Source organism: Anser anser (genome assembly GCF_964211835.1).
Source record: "Anser anser genome assembly, chromosome: 2".
NCBI classification, from domain to species: Eukaryota; Metazoa; Chordata; class Aves; order Anseriformes; family Anatidae; genus Anser; species Anser anser.
Genome location: NC_139721.1, coordinates 38,709,219 through 38,724,500, shown reverse-complemented (window position 1 = coordinate 38,724,500; position 15,282 = coordinate 38,709,219). Strand labels below are relative to the sequence as shown.

At 40.4% G+C, this 15,282-nt stretch overlaps 1 long non-coding RNA gene across 1 annotated transcript in view; it reads left to right on the top strand.

Annotated features, from left to right (window-relative positions):
* The first annotated feature begins 351 nt into the window (after positions 1 to 351).
* Positions 352 to 15,282, top strand: part of LOC310894927 — a 30,365-nt gene continuing 15,434 nt past the window's right edge. The window contains exons 1-2 of the long non-coding RNA XR_014580297.1: positions 352 to 827; positions 2,991 to 3,125. This is a non-coding gene — a long non-coding RNA (uncharacterized lncRNA). The remainder of the gene's footprint in view (positions 828 to 2,990; positions 3,126 to 15,282) is intronic.

Sequence of the window (15,282 nt, the reverse complement as noted above, 5' to 3'; positions counted from 1 at the left end):
ATGAGATCTTTTCTCTTTTATTCCTTAGGACACAAAGAGTTATTTATTTAAAAGACTGGCTTAGCATTATTGTAATTTGTTTCACAATGGGTGCCTGGATGTTCCAGACTGGATCAGGGATCTCTTGTTCTAAGCACTAATCTTAACAGTATGACTGTAAGTTCATTTAATACCTGGGTTTATCTGCCTGACTGCCTGATGTTTTTTTTTTTTTTTTCTTATAAGATAAATTTACATTTCAGAGTCCATTCACATGTGCTAACCTAGTTATGAGCCAGTTTCGCTCTTCATGAACTTCCTGCCTACAGGCATTTTTTGTAAATTGCTGTAATATGATAACTGGAAATCCTTTTTACTATCTCAAAACAGGAAATAAACATCCTGTTGTGAGAAGAGAATTAGAATTATGCATGATACTTCTTTTGTAATTTACTCAACTTGATAGCATATATTATGTAGGAAAGACTTTCAGGGCATTAAAGCAAAGATGACCAGCCATAAATCAACTTCTAAGAGAAAGTATGCTGAATCCCTGTTGACTAGCACTTAGATCATTCTTGTTCAGTTTGAGTGTTGGTAATCTTTTGCTTTAAGGCTAAAGGAGAATTAATGAGAAAACATTTAGAAATTCAGCAGATTTTTGGGTCTGCATTTTGCTGATCTTCAGGTGAATGCTTGAATGGTTTGGACTTTTTGTCACATACTGCTTTATGTTTAGAAGGCGTTTCTTTAAATGTCACAAGTGTCTGCCTGCAGAATGCACCTGGGGTAGTCTTTTGTGAGATGATGTCCCTTTTCAGCAGTGGGCAGAAATCTGAGGTCTTGAGGTATGTATTCTGCTTTTCTTCCTTGCGTTCTGTGACTGATGTAAATAGAGTTCCTCTTCTCGGTTTTCCTAAATCTGTATTTTTTTTTCTCTGTTGGAATAATTGATATGTAATGTCTCTTTCTCAAGAGAACCTTTTCCTTTTCACTTAAATTATTCTTAGTTGCATATATTAATTCAAGATATTGCTGGAGATCTTATGAAGGTTTTATTTTAGTTGTCAATAAGAATTTTAAAGAATTGCTTCTCATTTTACACATCTCACTGATCAAGTTAGTGATGAATTTCCATTTAAAAGAGTAAAAAGCCAGGCACCTTAGTATAATTTCTGAAAAGTATCTTGATGATGATTTGTGACAGAGGAATGTTACGATATCTCTAAGTTACGTAACATCAGAGAAACTATACTAATGTCAGTGTTTGGATTTCTGCTGTCATTACTGAGCTATCTTTGATATCTCCTCCAAAACATTAGGGCAAATAATCTTTTATGATATTCATTTTGGAGTGATGCTATATGATTATTTATGAATTTGGAGTTCCTTGCTATACTAATCATAATATTATGAGAGAAATAATTCCAGTTTTGGCATCCATTTATAAACACTGTTCAAATGTTTAAGTGCTTGCAACAGCTGTAGGATGGATTTTTTGGACTCCTTCTTTCTATGCGTGGTCTTGTTTTTATGTTTTAGATAGTTTAGTATAAATGGTTTTTAGAACAATGACAGTGCACTTAAACAAGGTGATCTTTAAACCTGAAAAGGGGATTATTGGTCTGACTTTATTCAGATGGTGCTGGCCAAATCAGATCGGAGCTTTTTTTTTTTTTTCAGGTAAAAGCTGAGGTTTTTCTTAAAATTGACTTTTTTTTTTTTTTTTCTTTTTCATTTTAAGAATACAATTTCAGTGTTTCACTCAGGCTCATTTTCTGAGAAGTGGCTGGTGGTTAAAGGATAGGTCTATGAGTCAGATATGGTACTTTGATCCGATGTCTCCTTTTGAGTCATTCAACTTTGTATGCCCTGACAGGCAATCACATCTCTGCTCCACCACACACCAAGCTGGCCCCACAGTGCTGGGGCAGATGTGTGAATTTGGTGCTAAACCCGTACAACTCTATCCTGCCTCTTAGCATGGCTGATTACAAACTTATAACCACAGCTCTGATTACACAAGCCATGTACTAAAAGCTTCTCTCTCCAAAATTTGCAAGACACATCCTACATACCTCAGGGAGCTGGAGCTCTGGGAATGAATGCTTCACAGGAAGGAGATAATGATGAGTTATCTCCCCACTCTATTACCAAAGGGAGTGGGTCTGGGCATTCATATGGTTCCCAAGGCAACCAAGCAATATTGACTTTATCATCCTTTGATGATTTGCCTATTGCCACAGCTGGGAACCCAGATTACTCCACAGTCCCCATGGCAGTAGGGTCTCACTGCTGCACATGAGTGCAAAACACACTTGAACTGATCAAGAACCACAGCTGGGCCACTTTGGGCTTATTACCTTGGACTTGTGCCTACAGAGCTCCTGGGCTGGGGTTGGTTCCTGTCTATCCAGCTCAGGAGACAAGCAAAGCAGATGTATAACTGTCAGCACCTGTAGGTCCCTAGCTCTGAAATCAGGCAAGCTACCAACATCTTCCTTCCTGCACTCACTTGTGAAAGAGGTTTCTTACACATTAGGAAGCTGTGATTCCTAGTCTTTATTTGCTTAATCTGTGCTTTGACGTATTTTTCAATCATATTCAGAAATGACTGCAATCACTACATGCTGGCATCTTTAAAAGTGGTTAAAGAAGAAGTGTCTCTGCCTTGAGAGTTTTCTGATAAGGCCCCAGTTCTGCATCTTGATGCAAGAGGGCATGCCCTAACGTCTCTCTGGAACGTCAGACTTGTTCTTCCTTGCGTATGTTTGTCATTTTAAATAACAAAGTATTGTCAGCAGAAGTTTGTTTTGCTCTTTGTATAAGCATATAAATGAACACTCCCTTTGAGCTCAGTGGGGTTGAGGTTTCGTTTGTGTAGTTAAGAACTCTAAGGAGGTTCTGTATCTTAGCTAGCATGCGTAATGTCACTCTAGAGGTGTAATTGAGTTTTGGTATTTTCTTGATATTAAAAATGTTCTGGTGTGCTTTGGATTTATTGGTTACAGCTATTTACACAGTGGCCATTTTTGTCACCACAATCAGCTCGGTCTGAGATGAGCTTTTGCAGTGTGGAGGCTGCTGAAATCAGTTGCTGATCGGAAATCCCTGTAGCTTCTGCACACATCTGGATAGACAAAGGGGTGAGCTTTCTCTCTTACTCTGAATTTCTCTGAATTAATGCTATTTCATTTTCACTTTTGTACCCTTTTGCAGATGTTGGAACCTTTTTTCCTCCATCTCTCACACCCATTGTTAATGGGATGTATGTTCACACTGTCCACCTCATCTTTTCTAGCTTTAATGCTGAGAAAGAAATGACATCCTCCACCATCACCATAAGTACTAGCAGGAGAAAGTGCTGGTTTCTTTCCATGGAAGTACAGAGCAATCCTAGTCATTCAGCAAGCTGATTATGCAGAGAATCAGTTTTATTTCTTGAAAATAGTTAGTGTGACATCTCAGCGATGTAAATGAGTGTGGCAACATTGACTCAAAAGGAGCAATGCGGTTTGATTCCATCTTAGGGTCTGGTCCTTGTACTCGGTTGGTAAAGGCTATTCAAATACTTACATAGTAATAACGTTAAGGGATGTGCACAAAGTCTAATACAGAATTTGTTGACTTCCCCTAGGAAGCCCCCTTTTTTTCCCAACTCACAACAAGTTTCAACGCTCATTTTGTCTCAAATACTGGATTGAGAAAACAAATGTCATTTCATTTTTTTTCTTCTTGTGAAGTGCTTAAAAAAGGCTTGTCTGCGTAAGCACTGCTACTCACTGTTGCGTGAGATCAAAGCTGCTCATCTGCATGGCACATGTCCTGCAATGTAGGAGGCTGCTGGATGTTAGTTTGCTCACTGAATAGAAAAGCCCTGAGATTTTGCAAGAGGAGGGCGTGAGTCTCCTTGGTGGAATCAGAAAGGGGATCTGCTGCTGCTGGTTCCAAGCAGCTATTACATGCATCAGCGGTATGACTGAAGTTTTAGGAAGGACCCAGCTTCACTTCATTTCTTCTATAAGGACAGAAAATGCTTCACTAACATACATCATCCACATTGTGGATCACAGGATAAATACTGATTGATTCACTTAACAAAATATTCTTTAATTCCAAGAATGCAAAGAAATGCAGATTTGGGTACAATGGACAGTCAAGAGGCCAAGTTTCAGTTGGCTTTATATGAGGAAAGGCATAGACAAATCCATAATTCTGTTTTCCATATAATGGACTCAAACATACATGTATCAGCTTCCAAAGGGTCAGTTTCACAAAGCAAAGAACTGTTATGAGTCCCTAGACCAGAGGAATAAGCAAGTAAGCAGTAAAATGAGAAAGGGTGCAGATAGCTAGCACCACAATTTTAAGGCAAAAAAAAAAAAAAGTGGTGGAAAATTGATTAGGGAAGGAAAATGATACAAGTAGAAATGTGTAGGCAGAACAAAAGGAATTTTACAGGGATTCAGGTATAAAGCCTATCCTAGACATGGTATTAATCCATTTATTAGCTGGTAGAAATCTCAATAATAATGCAGAAAAAGCAGAATTGTCCAATCAATATTTCTGTTCAGTATTTGGGGAAAAGCCAGATGACTCCAGACAGGAAGATGATGAAATGCTCTCCATTCTAGCAGTAGCTAAGGGAATGTGTTAAACAGCAGATACTAAAGTTAGATACATTAAAATTAGTGGGTCTGGATAATTTGCATCCAAGATTTTAAGATCGATAGTCAAGGAGCACTACAGACCATTAATTTTGATTTTTAACAAGCCATGGAGCATTGGGGATGTTCCAGAGGACTACAAGAAAGCTAATGTTGTGCCAATATTTAAAAAAGGTAAATGCAGTGACCCGAGTAATTATAGGCCTGTCAGCCTGCCTTCGATCCCAGGCAAAATAATGGAACGGCTGATATGGTGCTTGAGTAATAAGGAATTAAAAGAAGGTGATAGAATTAATGACAGTCAGGATGGTTCTTGTCAAACTAACTTGATATCATTTTAAATCAGATTTCAGATGGGGTGATTTAATTTACAGTTTTGATGCAATAGATTTGGCTTTCTGTAAGATGTTTGTGAGGCTTGACATTTTGATTATTCATATAGAGGCCAGCTCTGCAAATAGTGATTAAAGAGAGAAGTTAGGAGGAGCCTAGACATCTGAATCTAAAACTGCAATCCTGAAGGTTCAGCTCCGTGGCTGCCCAGAACTGCTTAATCTCCTTGGTTTTCAGCTGGACAAGTTTCCTAGGCAACTGAGGTTCTGCTTTTGTGCACTCCCAGAAGACACCTCAATCCTGACAGGGTTGAGTGGTTCGGTATCAATGTCATAACTATACATTTGTCTGCCTGTTTCCCATATAGAGCTTGGTCCAAAGAGCATGCTCATGGCACACTTGAAGGATCAGCCTGTGCACAAAATGCAAAAGCAGATGTAGCCTTGTTTTAACACATGACCATGGAAAAGGCTTTTTATTCAATTACTTGGTGGTTAGAACACTCACTTGCCCAGATTAGAAAAACTGTTGAACAGATTTCAAATCCACTTATCTCACTGGATCTCACCAATCATTGGTATACGGTGATGATAGAGCAATGAGGGCCTGAATACACATTAACAGGAGCAACAGTCCTGGCCAGAGTTGAGTTACAGTCACAATGGCTCTCATTGTGAAGTGCAATGAATCTTGAATATAAATTCTGAAAAGAAAAAAAGAAAAAAAAAAAAGCAAGCTGTGTCAAGAAGGAAAGCGAAGAACATCATGTAACTGCTCCAGGATTATCCTAGAAGTGCAAATAAGGATAAGAAGTTTATCCAGGGTCCATTTATAGTCAATATGGGCACCGTCGGGGCTGTTTTATCCTATCCCAAGACAGATATCCAGGACCTTTGGGATGAATTCCTGTATTTATTTTCCCCTTTCTCTCTGTTATAGATGGATAGGTTAGGTTACATGCAGAGTTAAAGTCAGGAAAAAGAAGTCCCACCTTAAATATATACAAACAGATCAGAGAGGGCTCTTGAGTTCAGCAAGGATAACAGCCAAAGTTGGAAGCATCATTATAGCAGTGAGAAAAAAAAAAATCTAGAAAATATCAAGCAAGAAATACAGCCCCATCTTTTATCAGTGAATGGTACTGATCAGTTTTTTACCAAAAACTACACTGGATTTGTGGTTGTTTTTGGTTTTGTTTAGGTTTTGTTTTTACATTCAGTGTATATATATATATATATATTCAGTATATATATATATATTTCTTCTAAAATCTGTCTGTGTGTCTATTGCAGCTGCTTAAACAGGAATTAATTCTGGGAGCTCCCAGGACTTGTCTTGTCTAAGGGGTCATGACCAGATGATCACTGTGGTTCCCTCTGGTCTTAAAAGATCCAGCAAAAAGCGCTGAGGACAAACAAACTGAAAACCCAAGCCCATGCAGTAAGATGCTTTCTGTGCCCAGAAAAGCAGATAATCTAAATAGACAAGACAGACTGGAGTGAGAAAAAGGATGTGTTATCTCTCTTTCACAGATGGGAAACAGAGGCACAGGGAGATTAAATGATTTACACAAGGTTTGTGTCAGAGCCAGGAATGGGAGCCAGATCTCCTGAATTTTGTGTCACTACCTTAACAAGAAGGTCATCTTTTTTTTTCTTTTTTTTTTTTCTCTTACTACAGCATTGAGATGAAAAGGCCTGTACATAAAATTGTACCATTGCTTACAGAGTAATCTCATAAATGATGGAAATCCTATACAAGTAGTGTACATCTGGTATTCCAATTTGTCTTCTTCTCTCAGACTGACTCCTCTTTCCTTCAGCTTTCCTTTTATCCTCCCTTTCCTTTGTCTTCACTGTCTGTTGCAAAGGACACTGGTGTCAATTATAATAGAAGAAAGCACCACTGTCTGATTGCTGGGCACAAAAACAGCATATTCTGACCATCTAACCTTTCAAAGTACAATAAAAAATGTACCAGGCATACCTGGGCATGTATCTTTTAAGACTGGGTTTGTAAACACAGAGGAAAAAAAAAAAAAAAAAAGAAACAGAAAGGATGTTTGAGATTTGCCTGTCTTATTACAGCCAAATCTGAGTATGTTTTCAAGGGAGTCAGAGTTGACCTCTATGGGGTCTGCTTAGCTGAGTTGGCTAGGTTCAATGATGTCTAAATCCTTAAGCCTTTCTTTCCTCTATCTTCTCATTTCACATGTGATTTTGGCCTCCTTTTCTAAGCCCCTTTGGGTAAAACCATTCCCTTTTTCATACTGATAGCCAGATCCTGAGATGGGACAGTACCTTGGGCAAAGCCTGTAAACACCCATCCTGTTTCTGTGGCAACTCTGAAAGTATTGGTTCCTCTCTTGGTCTATGAAATTATTGCAATAAGGTCTTTCACCAACACCTCAAAATCTTGCCAGTTTGCAAGAGGCAGAAAGTTAAGCATGTAATAACATTGCCCATGCACAGAAGAGAAGAATATCCAAGAGTGTGTCAAAACACTTGCGTTGTGCCTACACACCACGGAGGGTCAGCCATGGCTGGACAGGGGAGGACAGTTTGCCCAGGGCCCAGTGCTTGGAGAGGTTAGAGAGGGCCCCAGCTAACTGCCTAATGATACACAAAAGGTCACAACCTCCACCTTTGCCCTTGGCCCCCTGGAGCCACCTCTGTGGCACGGGAGACAATGCTCAGCCAACATCAGTGCTTGGCGCTTCATTTTGGACAGGCAAGCAAAGGCCGTGGCAGCAGGAATTCGTGTCGAGCATGCCACAGACAGCACGGTGGAGCCTTGTGTGTGTGTGTATGGCAAAGGTGACCCCGGATGAATGTAGCTTTGGGCTCTGATGTTTCATAAAAAAATTCTGGGCAAAGCTCAGAGCACCCGAACCTCTTTCCAGCCAGCTGTGTGCTGGGAATAGGTTCCCAGAATCAGGTTATCCTGCTGGCCTCTCTATTAAGGGAGGCATAAAGGATAGTGCTGGGAGAATTACAATGCCATTTTATGGAAAGATCAATGGCATGTCCGCAGCTAGAATGCTGTTTTTAGGTAAGGGTAGTTTCACCTCATAAAAGATTATATGGCTGACATATTTTTAAGTCCGGAGAAGAGTAACAAAATGCGTGATGAAGAGGTGCGGAAACACTTTGAGATAAAGATATGAACGATTGAGTAGTGGAAGGTGGCAAGTAAGAGATGTCAGCGCAGTATATAAAATAATAGATGGTACAGAGGGGTCATCTGGTCACTCCTGTGTACCCTCTCTTGTAATAAATATCGGGCAGACACTTGGAAATAAAAGCAACAGGTTTAAATCTGAAACAGTAAATGCTTTTTTAACACAGTGTCTCTGCCGTGGCCTTGAGAAAATACGGAGGCAAAGAGCGGAGCAGGATTAACAAATGTTGGACATTGCAATCAATATCAGCTACATCTACAGTTAAACTACCCAGGGTAAAAGTTAATCTATTAATTCATATTTTAATGTAATATTATGTTAATGACTCAAACCTATGCTTCAGGGCTTGCGAAAATGAGTGCTTCCTGCTTGTAGGGAAATCTGGCTGCCGGGCACATTTCTGGATGGGCATTTGTCCTTTGCAGGGGGGGGTCTTCTGCATTTGTTCCTGGCGAGTGGCAGAGGCAGGATTTCAAGCTAGCTGGACGTCTGATCTGATCCACTCTGGCATCTGACGCTGGCTCAGCCGAGCTCCCGGGGCGCTGCCCGAGGCCGGCCCCGCTGGTATTTCTGCTGCCAAACTGGAACTTGCAAAACCTGGGCTCGGCTTGGCGGTGGCGAGCGTGGCGTGTTCAGGCAGCTTTGAGGTTTCACCCAAATTGCCCGCCCTGCCCTGGAAGACACCACCTGTGCTAAACTAGCCCTAGGCAGGAAATGGAAGAACAAATCAGGCCTAATTCAATTAAAAAAAAAAAAAAGGCCTTAAAACAAACTGTGCATAGTCTTCTCTGCACGCCATCTGCATAGGAACAGGGGGGATGTGCTGGATGCATACTGTGATTCAAATGGAAGTGAGAGTAAATTGAAGGCTGATATATATCAGTGCTGAGGGCAGGATTTAGACAAGTGAACAGTTGTTCCTACAACAAAAACAGATAATGTTGTCAAGTTTGTTCCCTAACCAAAGGATTCAATCAAACGCTCACCAGACTCTAGCTAAATCTCCACAACCTTTATTGCTTCCTGTACACTCACTTAAATCTTGCCTAACCCCTTCCTGTCCCAGTGCTGGTTTCCTTCTTCCTCCCTGGGGTGGTATTAGCGTCTGCCCACTAAACCATGTCAGCAGGTGAAATTTATAGATGGGCTACAGCCAGCTATTTATCATCATTTTTGTAATTTCCGTCCTCATTTCTTATTAAATGCAATAACCTTTTGGGCACTTTAAACATGAAATCCATTGCCATATCCAAGATTGTTTCTCCTTCTAGCACGTGAACAACATGGCAACTCACTGCCACATGGCACTGCTGCAGGCACTTAAAGGTGCTTAGGAACCTTTTTTTAGAAAAAATAAAATAATAAAATTCACCACAGACTTGACTGAGGGCTTTTACAGGCTTTGAAAATAGGTCATTCCCCTTAACAAGTCCCTTTATTGAGATAAGCATTCACAGTCACAAGGAGAAATAGTAATGAGCATTTCCTCCAAGCACTTGGAAACCACAGAGAGCTTGTGCCATCCATCATCAAGCGTGGATCTCCAGGAAGTAGCACGCACACTGCATTGCTTCCTTATGCTTGGTGTCCCAATCCTCATGTCCTCCATTCACATTTTCTTTCTAGCAAGCAACAAACACAGCTTTTTAAAAAAGATTTCTTAGGAAGACAAGCAAATGTTCACTCAGAAAGGTGTTGCCTTATGCTCACACACCTTAGCAAGCAAAATGATCACGTGTGGGGTGCATTTTCCCTGTTCCCAAGCACACCAAGGCCCTGTGCCAGCAAGGAGCAAGCACATCATTGCTGGTGAGCAGCTCCACCCGTGACTGCAGGGCAGAGTCACCTCTGTGAGACTGATGGCTTGGAAAGTCCACTCCCTGTGGATATCTCCATTGCTTACTCTGACTCTGCGGCTCTCTTCTAGAGTGGATAACATAAGCTGACACCTGGGTGTGACAGGAAGATTGATTTGTATGTAAGAGATTACTCGTGAATAAATAAAATTAAAAAAAAAAAAAGAAACAACTCTGAGGATAATAGAAGGAATTTACTGGGGAATTACATGGGAGGTACACTTAGCTCACCAGGTGGCAACATTATTTTTTCTCTGTTTTTCACTTCTTAATGTTAGCCTTTAACTGGCAGAAAGAACGAAAGAAATGGGAACTATCCCAGGTGTTACAAGCAGAAAAAGGGCAGTTTCAGAGAGAGTTTGCTCTTGCTTCATTGACAAGATAGACTAGAAGAAAGGGCTGCAGGGACTGTGCAAGAGATAAATACGTTGGGTGAGTTTTATTTCAAAGATTCTTGCAGCCAAATGAGGAGTCTAAGAGTGAAAAGCACACATTGATATCAATATATGAGACGGTGTGCCCTTAAACACGAAGCAATGCCAGTGTGTTGGTTTGCTAGCAGGCCTCAGAAAAATCGAGCAAAAGCACTCCGCTTCCCCAGTGTAGACATGTTCTTGTCTTTGGACACACTTCTCATTTCCCTTGGCAAACCCAGGGAGGCTTGAACTTTCAGTGCCAGTTTATGCCCCCTCCCCAGCACATGCCATGTTACTGGAGCCAGCAGAGCCTTCAGTTTAAGCCAGATTGTATCCTGCCTGTTCGCTCTGCCAGCACACAGGGTCTGGAGACCATACAGGACTGCACGCTGGCTGGTGGCTGTCTTCACAGGGCACATAGCTTGCAAGGAAGCTGGGCAAACCTGTCCAAGCAGCCAGCTCCGCACTGTCCTTTAAACATGGAATTTAAATATTTCAACAAAAGAACTACTATGAGCCTTAAACCTGGCTCAACTTTTGATTCATTTCCTTCTTTGCTTCAGTCACTTCCAAACCCTGCGTTCTCTGGCCTTAAAGTCAAATGGGGCTGCAGTGAACAGGAACTGTAAAATTTATCCCCTCAGCAACTGCTTAAATCTCATTTCTAATCCTCTAAACTCCTTGGTTCAAGGTAGTTTAAATTGTTATAAATATCTTGGTGGTGGATTATACTGCTTAATTGCTACTAAGGGAATAATAATATTATGTGTATGTGCATACATAATATAATGTACATACAGAGACAGAGGCACAGACAGAAAATCATCCTGGCAACGAAGGTATTAAATAATAGTTAAAACTACTCAGGATTTGGGAAAGCCTGTTAAAGGGATTAGAAACTAAATCCAAAACTGGACAAGGGGTAAAGGCAATAATTTCCACTGATGGCAATGGTAGAAATACCCTATTTCCTTCGCTTTCTATACCTATATTTTCTTTATATGGGAGAACATGATCTTTCCTATTAAGTTAACCTCATTAATGTAAAGAATACTTACATTTGAGGAAGCATACACACTACTCTCCCAAGAAGGGAGGCAGAATGTCCATTGGTAGTATATCTTTCTTTAGGAGGAAATAGTTTCCCTTCATCAAAACATCAGAGTTGTAAGTCCAGCTGTCATAAACAAAATAATAGAAACCCGAGAAAAAGTACATAAATATTGACTAAATATAACCTCTTAAATGTGAGTAGTCCTGCTGAGTTGCTTGTGACCAATGCACTTGTGCAGATGCTGAGACAACTGGTGCCAAAGTCTTTGTCCTGGAAATGTGGTGTCAAATATAAAGCCTCTAGAGAAAGTAGTTGTGATAGTAAACCTTCCTGAGAGTGGGAGAGAAGGAGTTTATTAAGATTTTAATTTTTAAAACATTCATAATACGAAATATTATGACAGGTGTTCCTATAAACTTGATTCTCCTGTGCATGTTTGTCATAGCAAATGTCTGCACTTCATTTTTGCTCTTCTTCTGCTCTGTCCTGCTCATGAAATGCTGCAAATGCATTCTCCTGCAAGCAGCTCTGGTTGCTTGTGTTGACCTCAGACATGGGCTGGTGTCTGCCAGAGTTCAAGGAACCAGCTCCAGAACACAAATACAAAGTGTTCTAAGGAACTGATTTCAAAATAACTTTACTGAAATGTTAATTACTGAATATAATAGCTCAAGCCAAACACATATTGCATAAAAGAAGTAAATACTTATAGAAAGTAATAGAAATAAAAATACTTAATGGAAAGAAAGTAATCTCAATATTGAACATTTCAAAATGGTAAGAAAATGCAATAGTTGTATGTGCTTTAAGAAATAGCCCATGTGAGAGCTAGTTCTTACTCAAATTTCATTCACCATGCAGAAGCAAGGGTCTCATTGCACCTGTAAGTTTGAACTCAAGAACACAGCTTCAGTTCAAGAAGAACTGTGCCCTAGGCTATCTCCTGCCTTTTATCATCTAAAATAAAGCTGCATTATTACAAATACTATAATTGGGTGTACTTAGTCTATTACACTCTTTCTAGGCACATGAGATCTGTTTTTTAGCTTAGTGTTTATACTCTGTGATTAAACCAGTTTGGTCTTGTTCTGTGGTAAGAACAAGGATCTTCTGTCTGGAAGGTAAAATACACAATCCTTGTACCACCTCTTGCCTGTTGTTTTGGTTCATCTTCACTCGATATCTCTTGATCCCAGCCTGACTAAAAGCCTTAATCTATTAAACACTGTATGGAAAGGTCTATAGAGCATTAATGTAATTGAAACCATTTAGCTTTCTTGGTATACATTTCCTATGTATTCTTCAGACTTGAAGTACTCTTTCTATCCTGTGTTTGTACTACACCCTGGAGACTGGCTTTGGTGCATGTTTTGTTCTGCTTGGATCTGGCCAAAGATCCACACCTGTGTGTAGCAAAGCCAGCGTAACACACATAGAGCCACATGTGCTTGTGAGCATGCTAAGGCCAAGGTTGGATGTTGTCTGGTGTGATCTGTGAATGTGGCAGTGTGGACTGTGGTCCAGTTGCTCCTAATGTAGCTGAGAGAAACAAATCTGACTGCTGTACTTGAGATCAGTTTTTAAAGAGCTTGCAATAAAAACAAGCACCTCTCTGCAAAGCTAAAAGTTCACCTTGTACACAGAATCTCTTGAGACTGTTATTTGGCTTAGATATACTAAGATTTTTAATATTTTATGCCTTAATTCAACAAAATGAGCTTAAACACAGCTGGGAATTACTTATGTAGCTTGCTGAACAGGAATCTGCAAGTACTTTAGAGCAGGTCCGTGGAATAACTGGGTGTCCTGCAAGCAAGGGGAAGCAGGTGCCCACCTCCCCAGAACTAGCGCCGCCCAGGCCCTTGTCTCAATGGCTATGTTGTTTCCATCATGCATGAAGAGACTTGCACTCTTAGCATGACTCTCTAACCATATACACTAAAGTAAAGAAGAGCCTGAAGGGCAGCCACCATGTAAAATAAAGCAGTTTTAGATAGCTACCAAGCTGAGGGAAATTGGTTCGACTGGCTTACTAGGTGCTCATTAGGAAAGGGAGGAGACAAGGCTTACAGTACTGGACCTTTTTCCATATTGCTTAATTGCACTTATTGATAAAATGCAAATGGTTTGAATGCTTTGTACTTTTTTATGGGGAGCGGATTTTTTCCTTGTTTTCTGCCAACCTCTGGCCTTGACCGTGCATGAGACATTTGAGGGAAGAAACATTTAGTTTAGCTGTTTCATCATTACAATCTTGTTCTATTGATCTCTTCCCATTGCTGTGTTTACTAATTTCTTGACATACACAAAGTGTGTTCCTTTTTTTTTTTTTTTTTTTTTTTTTAATAAGGGAAGCTAGCAGTTCTTCCCATTCTAGAGGAAGGAAAACTGAGGCACAGATGTGGGAACTGGCCAAGAGTTTGCTGGAAGAACTGGAACATAAATCTAGTAGTTACTATATGCCATCATAAAGCCTAGAAGAATTTAAAGCAGTTTCCAACCTTTCCTCTCCCCTAAATAAAACACAAGTAAATAATGTCCTCAATGAGTATAATTGAACCTAAGATAAGGACAGATCAGAATATTGTCCCTGAAAAAAATGACTGACTCATGTGTTATCAAACTGTGTATTAAAAAAAAGAAAGACAAAAAAAAAAAAAAAAAGAACACAACCAAATTTTGATATGCACTACAGAAGCAATATCTTCAGTGGGGCTGCTTGAAGATGCTTGAAGAGCCCATCCTGCTGCTTGGAGAGGTCTGGCTATGTAGAAAGCAAGTGCACATCAATTTATATCCAAACAGAGCATAGATGGAGTCTGTCTATGCTCCAGCTTGGGATTTTGGGCTGAAAGGAGGGAAAAAAAGGAGAAACACCGACGGTTGTGCAAAGAAGAAATAATGTTTGTGTGGAAGAAGTGATCTCCAGAGGAAGATACAAGGTAGAAAAAATCATTAGAAGAAAATAAGCTGTATAGGAGGCCAGATGCAATAGTTGTGGTAAGGACCACACAGGCAAAGCAGAAAAACTGGCACATGAAGAGTCAGAGCAGACATTGCCCAGTGTTGCTTCTGTAGTTAAGACTGCTGAAAGGTTATCAAGATGTTTTCAAAGGACTGGGATATCTTCCAAGCCCATTTCACCTTGAAATAGAGACAGTGATTCAGCCAGGATGGCATCTGCATCACTGCGTAACCACTGCACCAGGAGAGAAAAAGAAGACAGCCAAAGAAGTGAATGGAAAGAAATGGCACCAGCACTGCGGTCACAGCATCCCCGGGCAGGTACCTGGCCTGGGAGCCAGCCTCGACATGGACAAACACTTTATTCTCATAAGCCTGAGCAACCTCATCAAAGTACAACAAACTGCTCATTACCAAGTGCCTGCAACGAAAGACACGTTACCTGACTTGGCAGAAGCAAAAATAGCCTCAACACTTGGTGCCAAAGATAAATATTGGCTAAAGCTATTGGATAAAGAAAGCAACTCACTACATCTTGGACACCAGCAGGTAGCTACAGATGGTGTAATATGCTGTTTTGGATGAAGCCTGCAGTGGAAGAATACCTCTGCTGCCAACAAGATGCGCTAACAGGACTCACAGGGATCAGAGGTGTGGATGATGGCATTCTGCAGCATAGATGCAGAGACACCAAAACGGAAACAGTCATAGATCACAATCTCATTTGTTTGCTGTGAACAGCCAAGAAAATAAATCCGTATTTAAATACTAATAACAGTCTTATCCACAATAAAAACAATATTGTAGGTAGCTGCAGCATCAGACCCAGGAC